The following is an 11,140-nucleotide window of genomic DNA, read 5'->3' on the forward strand; positions in this document are numbered from 1 at the left end:
TGTAGCATTCCAGGTACCAGATTTGAGGCGTTACAAACTTGATATTCGTGCCTAAGTTTCAATAGTTTCCTAGGAAGTCTGAAAAGCTGTATCTACTAAAGTCTTGTACATGGGTATGTTGTGCACCACACTTATGGACAGAAGGCTATGAGATGTTTTAGGAACAGTTTCCCTTCTTTTAGTATTCATGTCGTGCCAGTAGGCATAAGCTCAGATGTACACTTCCAATCTAATCCATTTTTCCATTTTATTTAAAGAATATGTCTCTATCTCCCAAAAGGGCTAATAAAAGGATAACCAAAAATATATCTGTACCTTCGCCCGTTCACACAGATACCTAGACGAGCATGTATTTCTTAGAGAATTTAGAATCGACTCCCTCACTTGATATTTCTCAATAGTAGCTCAGAGCAAAAAATAGGCTGTTATCCCAGTCCATTCTTCATCCAGTGTTCCAGTACCAAAATTCAGAGACAGCAACAGGGATAGGGCACCAAGCCCTAAACCTCAGGGCAGTATTAGTAGTGCCCAAACCCATCCCCTTTGTCAGATATGTGGTAATAACCATCAGGGTATTTGTAGAGTTGGAAATGACGTCTGTTTCGGATGTGGCAAGCCAGGACACAGAGTTAGAGATTATCCCCTGTCAGGTTTCCAGGATCAGCGTAAAATTTTCTTAGCTCATTTCGATCCCCTAAATTAGCAGGGTGCCACCTCTAGTGCTTTCAGTGGGCAACACCTAAATAGACTCTATGCTTTCTGGTCCTGATAAGATCAGGAAAATTCTCCTGATAAGGTTACTGGTACGTTACAAATCTTTCACTTACATGTTTACACTTTCCTAGATCCAGGATTTTCTTTGTCTTTTGTTACTCCTTATATAGTAGTGATTTTAGAGTCAGTTCCAAAATTCTAGTAGAGCCCTTTTCAGTCTCTCCCTTAGTGGGTAAAACCATCATACCCCGATGAGTATACAGGAACTGTCCGATTATGGTAACTAAGAAAGTCACTTCAGAAGACTTAGTTAAATTAGAGATGAAAGATTTTAATGTCATTCTCGGCATAGATTGGCTTCATTCTTGCTATACCATAATCAGCTACAGTCCCGTTTCAGTTTTCGAATGAACCTGTCCTAGAGTAGCGGATAGTATTTCAGCATTCAGAGGTCAGCTTATTTTCTACCTACGTGCTAGGAAAATGATATCTAAGGGATGTTTCTATCATCTTGTTAGAGTTAAGGATTCTAGTTCTGGAACACCCAGTCTTGAATCAGTCTCAGTAGTGAATGAATATTCAGGTGTATTTCTCAAAGATTTTCTTAGAGTTCCTCCCATAAGAGAAATAGACTTGGCATTGATCTTCTTTCAGATACACAACCTTTATCTATTTTTCCATACAGAATGGAACCAGCAAAACTCATAGAACCAAAAGAACAATTGAAGGATCTCTTAGATAAGGGATTCATCAAACCCAGTGTTTCCCCATGGGGTGCACAAGTTTTATTCGTGGAAAAGAGAGATGGCTCTCTCAAGATGTTTATAGACTACCCTTAGATTAATAAAGTTACGATTATAAACAAGTATCCACTTCCTAGAATCGATGACTTATTCGATTAACTTTAGGGTGCCAACTATTTTTCTAAGATTGACCTTAGATCAGGCTATAATTAACTCAGAGTTAGAGAATGTGACATCCCAAAGATAGCTTTTAGGACTCTATATGGTCACGTCTAATTCTTAGTTATGTCATTAGGTCTTACCAATGCCCCAACATCCTTCATGGACTTGATGAACCATGTGTTCAAGCAGTACTTGGACATGTTCATCATAGTCTTCATCGATGACATTCTTGTCTATTTCCACTGTAAGCATGATTATACAGACCATCTCAGAATAGTATTACAGACTCTTACAAATTATTAGTTATTTGCTAAGTTCAGTAAGGGCGAATTTTGGCTAAGGTTAGTAGTATTCCTTGGTCATATTATTTCCTGTGATGGCATTAAAGTTGATCCACAAAAGATCGAAACAATAAGAAAATGGCCCAGACCTATCTCTCCATCAGATATCAGGAGTTTTTTAGGTTTGGCTGGTAATTACAAATGGTTTGTTAAGGGATTTTTGTCTATTGCATCCCCTATGTCCAGATTAACTCAGAAGAAAGTCAAATTCCAGTGGTCAGATTCATGGGAGAAGAGTTTTCAGGAGTTGAAGACTGGACTCACCTCAGCTTCAGCATGGTAAGGTCATAGCTTACGCCTCCTAACAGCTTAAGCCCCATGAGAAGAATTATCCTACTCATGATCTTGAGTTAGCAGTCTAGTTTTTGCCTTAAAGATTTGGAGAAACTACTTGAATAAGGTTTATGTAGATGTGTTCATAGATCACAAGAGCCTTCAGTAAATGTTTTCTTAGAAAGATCTAAATCTCTGTCAAAGAAGGTGGTTAGAACTCTTGAAAGATTATGACATGAGAGTCCTTTATTATCTGGGCAAGGCCAATGTAGTGGCCGACGCTCTCAGTAGACTTCCTATGGGTAGTGTGGCTCATGTTGAGAAAGATAAATAGAATTTAGCTTAGGAAGTCCATCAGCTTCCCCAACTAGGTATACGCTTAGTTGATTCAGCAGAAGGTAGTATATGGGTTCAGAACAACTCAGAATCATCTCTAGTTTCCAAAGTGAAAGAAAATAGGATAGAGATCCCAGTCTTGTTAAGTTGAAAGAGTCAGTCAGAGATCAAAAAGTAGAGCTTTTATCCAAAGGAGGATATGGTGTATTGTGTTGTCAGGATCATCTATTTGTGTTAGGTGTAGATGACTTGAGGCAATGAATTTTGTAAAGACAAATGGTGTACGCTACTCTATTCATCTAGGGGCCACTAAGATGTACCACAATTTACGGGAGATCTATTGGTTGAGTAGGATGAATAAAGATGTTGTAGAGTTTGTGGATAAGTGCTCTATATGTCATCAGATTTAGATAGAGCATCAGAAGCCTAGTGGATCCATGTAGGAGTTCAGTAATCCAACCTGGAAATGGGAAGAAGTGAACATGGACTTTGTGATGGGCTTAACTCATACTCGATGTCAGCATGATTTAGTTTGGGTCATCATAGATATAATGACAAAATTAGCTCATTTTTTTCCAGTCCATACCTCTTATTCAGTTGAGGATTACGCCAAACTCTACATTAGGGAGTTGCTTAGATTGCACGGTGTTTCGTCATCCATTATTTCAGATAGAGGTACACAGTTCACCTCTCACTTCTAGAAACATTCCAAAAGGGTCTAGGTAACCAATTTCATCTCAGTACAAATTTTCATCCTCAAACAGATGGTCAAGCAGAAAGGACCATTCAGACCTTGGAAGATATAATAAGGGTGTGTACAATTGATTTCAAGGGTAGTTAGGATAACCAATTGACTTTGATTTAGTTTGCATACAATAATAACTATCATTCCAGTATTCTGATGGATCCATTTGAATATCTCAACAATAGGAGGTGCAGATCTCCAATCAGTTGGTTCGAAGTTGGTGAGGCCATAGTAGTAGGTCCTGACTTGGTTTTCGACACCTTAGAAAAATTTTAGTTAATCATAGAACGACTTAAGATAGCTCAGAGCTGATAGAAATCATACGCAGATGTGCACAAAAAGGATCTCGAGTTCAAGATTGGTGATTATATGTATCTAAAGATCTCTCCTATGAAGGGGGTGAAGAGATTCGACAAAAAAGGAAAGATATTTCCCTGATATATCGGTCCCTTAAAAATTCTCAGTCATTTTAGAAAGGTAGCTTATGCGCTCGAGTTGCTTTCAAATTTAGCTTCAGTTCATCAAGTGTTCCATGTCTCCTTGCTAAAGAAGTGCATAGGTAACCCAACAGTTGTAGTCCCGGTAGAGTACTTAGACATTCGGAACAACCTTTCTTTCGAAGTGATTCCAGTCAAAATTATCGACTACCAGATTCATAGACTAAGGAACAAAGAAGTCCCTCTAGTCAAAGTTCTTTGGCAAAATCAGTCCGTTGAGGGAGCTACTTAGGAAGCAGAAGCAGACATGCGGACCAATTATTCTCATCTCTTCTTTGAAAACATAGACACAGCTCAAGGTAATAGCTTTCCTTAAGCTTGATCAGATTTCAGTTATAAACTTGGTATCAAATACCATTGCATATTCTATCATATGTTCATGGATCATGTCAGTCACGTATTCATGCATTCGATATACATTCTCATCATGAGAAACTCAGCTTATTAGTAATTCCAGTCATGTATTCATGAATCAGTTACTCATGTATCAGATATGCATGTTTAGTATGATAAATTCAATTTATCAGTCATGTCAATCACGAGATCATGTATCAGTTGTTCATGTTCAACGTGTACTTTAGTCTATCATTTTTCCTATCTCAGACAGTCTCATTCAAGGATGAATGTTCTTAAGGGGGAGATATTGTAAGATCCCGCAAAATTTTAAGTTAAAGTCTTCCCTAAAATCCCCTTAAAGGATCCCAACACTTAGAAGATTTTAGCGAAGTGTTCAAAACTTAGTCTCATTTTGAGCATCTAAACTTCAGCGAATTATTTCATGACCTTCCCAACCTCTATTTGTCGATTTTTAAGATGATTCACGATGGGGCGAGTCAATAGTACATCTCGAGTGAATTTCAAAATTGTTGGAATAGCTTAAGGGAATGTTTGGTGTCCCAAACTAGTAGCACGGGGAAATAAACCCGTTTCTCCCTGGGAATCGTGTTGCCCCAGGCTGGGTGATGCCTTGGCTAGTCTGGTAGACTTAGCAGGGCAGTGCTTTGCCTAGCCCGGTGGACTTAGTAGGGCAGCGCATTGCTTAGTCTGGCTAGGCCAAATTCTGGTACCCCAGTCCCAAACTTTGAAGACTAAAAGGGTCATTATCCACCCATATATATACCCACAAACACGAGATACACCTATCTAAAAGCAAAATATACTTTATTTCTTTCAATTTCTCTCAAGAACAAGTTTAGGGTTTTCAATTAAAGGTCCTAATCCAAGAGATTCCATCATTAATCTTCAATTAACTTCCATCCAAGGTATGTCAAGTGTTCATTCATGGATTCTTTTCATCCATAAAGCTCAAGAACCCTTTTCTAAAAGATAAATGTAAATTTCATGTTATGAGTTGAATTATGTTCATGTGGTTATTGTTGTATGATTCCCAGGTGGGGATCTTTATGTGTTTTTCATGAAAGTTTGATAGTATGTGGTTTGAAATTTATAAAATTGAGTTAAACTGTGGAATCATGTTGTATTAATTTGATGATTATGCCTAGGCCCTAAGTTATGCATACTAGGTGATTGGTAAAATGCTTAAGAGAATAATACCTATGCATTATGACTCAATAGAACCTAAATGATGAATCCATGTTTTACCTTTATGTTCAAAATGACTCCCATGTTATTGTTATTAATTGAAATTGTTTGATGAATTGATCATGAGACTAGCCTTATGAAATTATGACATGTTTATATGCGTCCCTATTCATGTACCAAACTATGATAATTAAGTGCCTCATGAAATTTCCCCAATGATTGTATTATAGATTGTTGATTATGGTTGTGAAGTTAAGAAGTGGCATGTCTTGTCAGTTTTATGCTATCGAGTCCTAGGGGTACTTGTACCCGACAATTTAGCTGTGTGCTTAGAGCCAATGTCCATTTTCTAGAAACTCTCAGTCAAGCCATGATCAGAAGAATTCAGTCAGTCATGTGACTCAGAAAAACTCAGTAAATTCAGTATTAGTCCGGTCCTACTCAATAAACTCAATAATCTATGTCATGATTAACAAATCCCAATAGTGTTTTGTCAGTTAACAGAACTCACTGAACTCGGTCCAGTTAGTTCAGTATAATTAATTCAGTTTCTAATTGGATGAGAGTAGGATTCAGCACCGAGTGATCCCAAGGATGGGACTCACCTGCAAGTAGAAGGTGCGATTTTTAGAAGCAATCCTTGTGCTTCAGAACTACATAGCCAGTGTAGTTTTAGACATCAAACCTACTAGATGAGAGTTGATGAGGTGACTTAATCCGTTAGATGACGGTCCCATTGTTCTCTTTAGAGTACCTGTTAGATGAGGAATTACTCACAGCTTGTCCTTACCAGTGGCGCGGTATTGACACCTTTCCAATTGGGGTTACAGATTGGACCCCAACTCAGTTATCTTAAATTTGGGCATGTTGGTTAGATGAATTCTCCCACAGTTTTAGTTATAGAATTAGGACTGTCAGATACAGTCACTTAGCTCAGTAAAGAACTCAGATAGTTCTTCAGACATCAGGACTCTCAGATACAGTCACCCAGTTCAGTACGAAATTCAGCTAGTTCCATTAGTCACTCAGTTATCAGTTATATTAGTTATTAGAAATCCATGATATCAGTATTCAAACTCAGTTTTAAGAATTCTCATATTTTCGGTTCCAGTCATATGTTCTCATGTATGTATCCTCACGCAGTCATGTTTATGTTATCAGTCAGTTACAGTTTATGCATATAAACCCTTGCATTCAGCTTACTCACTTGAATACCAATACATTTAATCATACTGATGCATTTGCGTTATGGTGTTTTATACCATAGGTTTGGAAGCACGAGCTCCAGAGCATCCTTAGTATATCAGACGTTCTGCAGCTAGACTAGCAGTGAGTCCTCATTATTCGAGAACAACATGATTATTTTATTACTTTATTATTTCAGTAGTTCGGAGTTAGTTGGGGACATGTCCCATCAACACTATAGTTTTTAGATAGTTTAGAGGCTTTCATACTATAGCATATTCAGACAGCTATTTCAATTTTATTTGGGTATTAATATACCGTATTTATAAATGTTATGTTTTTTCAGATATTTGAACCTTAAGGCCTTTCTGCCTTTTTCAGCATTTATAGAGTATATTATGTAGTACTTAGTTATAGATATCGATCATGGGTTAGCTTGTGGTCTTTTGGGGTCATGAGCACCGTGTACTATTTCGGGTACCAGATTCGGGGCGTTACATATTTATATGGCAATATGGGTCTCATTTAAATCTTGATGACACATAGATTACGATTTTGATAACGCAGTAGTATTTCAGGATCATGGAGTAAAGGCGGATGTTTAGTGAACAATTCAAGGATTTGTGGTTCGGCATTGAGGTAGGCTTCTGTCTACTCCTCTTCACAAGATGGTGTGTTTTATATATTACATGTGAATGTAAATTTTAAGACTGATTATTAGTAGAACACCTTAACTTAGTCTTAATTATTGAGGTATGGGGATTAGATGAGTAATTCAACTAGTATGGTAAATGCTTATTACACTTTTGGGATCTTATTATTTTTTTCAAAAATTGAGCTAATTTGTAGAATAGTTATAATATTGTGCTAGATTTGTGATATAACTAAGTGCTGGAAGCGTGATTAGTATGAATATTCTTATGTGGACTATTTACTGACCTTGACACCTTAATTTAGGTGGAGTTGACTTAATTGCTTATGTTCTAGGTGAAATTCCTATCTTAGAGCTAATTATGGCCTATGTACCATCTTGCAGTCAATATAGACACCTTATCCTAGTCTGGGTAGAAATTGGCTAAATATGAAATTCTAGGATTAGAGGTAGGTTCCTCCGGCCCACTTTAGGAAAAGATTTGTGTTAGCCCTTGTGGACTTATTTACGCATGTTAGACATAGTTGAGACTTTTGAGTGCAACGTGGTGAATGATGTTAGTTTTCCTGAATAACAATTAATGGCTTGTAGCTATGGTATGGCTATCGAATGTGATTTATGTCACGACCCAATTTCCTCAGGTCATAATGGCACCTAACATAACCCACCAGTAAGCAAGCCAACTCTTATTCTAGAATGGCTAGTAACGGACTACTTAATAATATAAGGAAAAGAATGTGAAATGTAAGAAATAAATATCAATACATAGAAGAAGCCCAAAACATGGTGGTATCAGTACAAGGCTTCTAATGTAAAAAGAGTACAAAAGTAAAATATCAAGAGAAATACACTGATAAAACTTATCTCCAAATATAACTTAGAGACTAGTCTATATATTAGAGAGAGATAAGTAATACTCCAAATGTCATGAGCTCACTCTAAGTCTCTGAACCTGGTCTTCTCTGCACAATGCATACATTAACGAAGATAACCCATACTATGATCTATAGGCTACAAAAGTGTAGTATAAGTACCAAATGAATGGTACTCAGTAGGAAACTGGCCACTTAGCTCAAAGATAATGCAGATATACATAGCATATACACAGGACGGAATCTACACACGAGTCCAAAAATCATATAACAAGTCAATGAGAATAATAAGGGACAACTATCCTATTCATGCCCGAGAGTCTAACATAATAAGACTAAGGAAGTATCAGGGTGAAATATCCTATTCCAGCTACATTCAATATACGTCAATTATATACGATATATCCCAGGTCAATATACGAATAAAGAGCAAAAGAAAGATATATAGTAATATACAAGGCGAAGGGATATACGATAGTACCATAGATTCATATAGGTAGATATATATATAGATATATATGCATATAAACATAAGATCATCTCAAAGCATAACCTATATCATCATATTCTCATTTAAGACCTCATTATAATACTTATCAGGATTTAAATACTATCATACTCGAGGTTTCTAATCCACATGGCTAGACATGATATAATAGTGCATAATAATGAAATCATAAGATAGGAGAGGCCAAAAATTGACTATAAATCCCGATACCGAATCAATGACCAATCTATCATTAGCTAGCCCTAATAATAATCATAACAATGATAACAATAATATCAATAAAAGCATGAATAATTGACTACTCTGAACAACCGAATTCCTAGCAGAGCCTATGCATACCCCCACCACCCCAGGCTCGGAATGTTCAATCAACATACAATAATACAAGGCATATTCTTCACCCATATCTATGAAACCATCCCATACTAGCTGATATATATAGGTGCATACTGGTGATAGGCAATGCGCATGCAGGAATGAATGCAAAGTACACAATTAATATTACAAATCATCATAACTTTTCTCATTAGGAGCATAATCATCGTAATCAACCTCCAGGCTTGCCGGGTATCAACATATCATAAATATATCCTAAGGCTTTTTCCGGTATCAACATCATCACAATAGTATCCTCCGGTTATGTTGGGTATCTATATCATCATAATAGTATCCTACGACTTTGATAGGTATAAATATCATCACAATAGTATCGTCCCGCCTATTTGGGTATCAATATCATCATAATAGTGTCCTTCAACCTTTTCGGGTATCAATAACATCATAATAGTATCCTCCGGCTTTGTCGGGTATCAACATAATCATAATAGTATCCTCTGGTCTTGCTGGGTATCAATATCATCCCAATTAACATTACTAAATAAGATACACTAAAATACTCATAAGCATACACCTATAACCATAGAATATATATCTAGTCAATACTTGCCAACTACTCATTATTAGTTAACTAACACTTATTATAATAGAATCACAAGTTCACTAGTCATCACATAACCACTAGTTATTACCTTAAACATTATCCTTACTCACAAGATAGAAATAACCATTATTTATAAAATAGCCAACATCTAAAATCTAGTCAAGGTTTATCACTAGAACAAAATCGCCATTTATCCACCATTCATTATTATCAACTAATCATACTATATCCATTAATCATTAATAGTCAACAATTTACCATTTATCATCTAACCATTCTTTATTAACTAGCATCCTTCTTTAACTAAACATCATTTACTAACTAATACTTGTTTATCAAATATTCAACATAATTATTAGCCACGTATCAATCATTGTTATTTACCATATCTCAACTAAGCAAGATTCATTAACTAGTACATTAGATTTCTAGCCATCAAGTTCTGTAGACACCTAAAAGACATATAGCTACCACTTAGCTTAACCCTTAATTAGGAAGAACATCCATAATATCGTATTTCAACTAGAATCACATCAATTACCGATATTATAATAATGAATGTACCAAATCTATGCATGCCATCACCAATATTTAATCAGTGGAATAGTAAGCATCATATTACATCTTTCTCTGTCCCATACCCGAGAGATATGTATACAAACATATATATATTCATATTCATAAACTGTAAACACATCATTTATTATGATACACTTCTAGGCTATTAAATCAATATCATAACATAGACTTTGTCCCACTGATTTATTTAGAATAATCATAACATCATAATCATGGCCTTAGGCCCATTCACTTATTCGAGACTCATATTAAGATTCATAATTATAAGCCGTAGCATACCTCTAATCATCTCACATATAGGAGGCATCTCAAATATAAGAGGCATAATATCAATAAGCATGTATTCATCTCTCACACAAGAGGCATCTCACATCTAAGAGGCTTAATATAGATAGACATGTAATCATCTCTTATAGTAGAGGTATCTCATATTAAGGAGGCATAATATATATAAACATGTAATTGTCGATGGAATACCTTATATCAAGAGGTCATACATCATGACTACGAGGAATATCACTTCTCTAGGCCAATTTACATACCAAAGAGGAACATCATCTCTATAGGTCCAAAAATCATGACTAAAAGAAATAGCAACTCTATAGGCCAATTATCAAGTCTATGAGGAAATAACATTTCTATAGGCCAATCATAAAGTCTAAGAGTAAATAGCATCTCTATAGGATAATTATCCAGTCTAAGATAAAATAGCATCTTTATAGACCACATAATGTATCTAGGAGGCATATCTTCTCTTAACGCCCAATACACTTCCACAAAGAGTGTCATAACCATAACTCAAAAGCCATAATCTAGGAACATCAATATAAGTTACCAAGTTATTAAGTTACATTATTCTAATGTTTACTAGCCTCATGTATGTCTAACATCCACACTAACTCCACCTGACTTAACACAAGCTTAGGCCTAAGTGGGTTAAACCATCCCACTTCTAATCCATAATTTCAATAATTAGGTATACTATGCCCCAAACTAGGCTAAGATATCTAATTCATCTTTTAAATATCAAGTAAGTCATATTTAAGCCTAA

The sequence above is a fragment of the Capsicum annuum genome, chromosome 9 (genome assembly GCF_002878395.1).
Source record: "Capsicum annuum cultivar UCD-10X-F1 chromosome 9, UCD10Xv1.1, whole genome shotgun sequence".
Classification (NCBI taxonomy): Eukaryota; Viridiplantae; Streptophyta; class Magnoliopsida; order Solanales; family Solanaceae; genus Capsicum; species Capsicum annuum.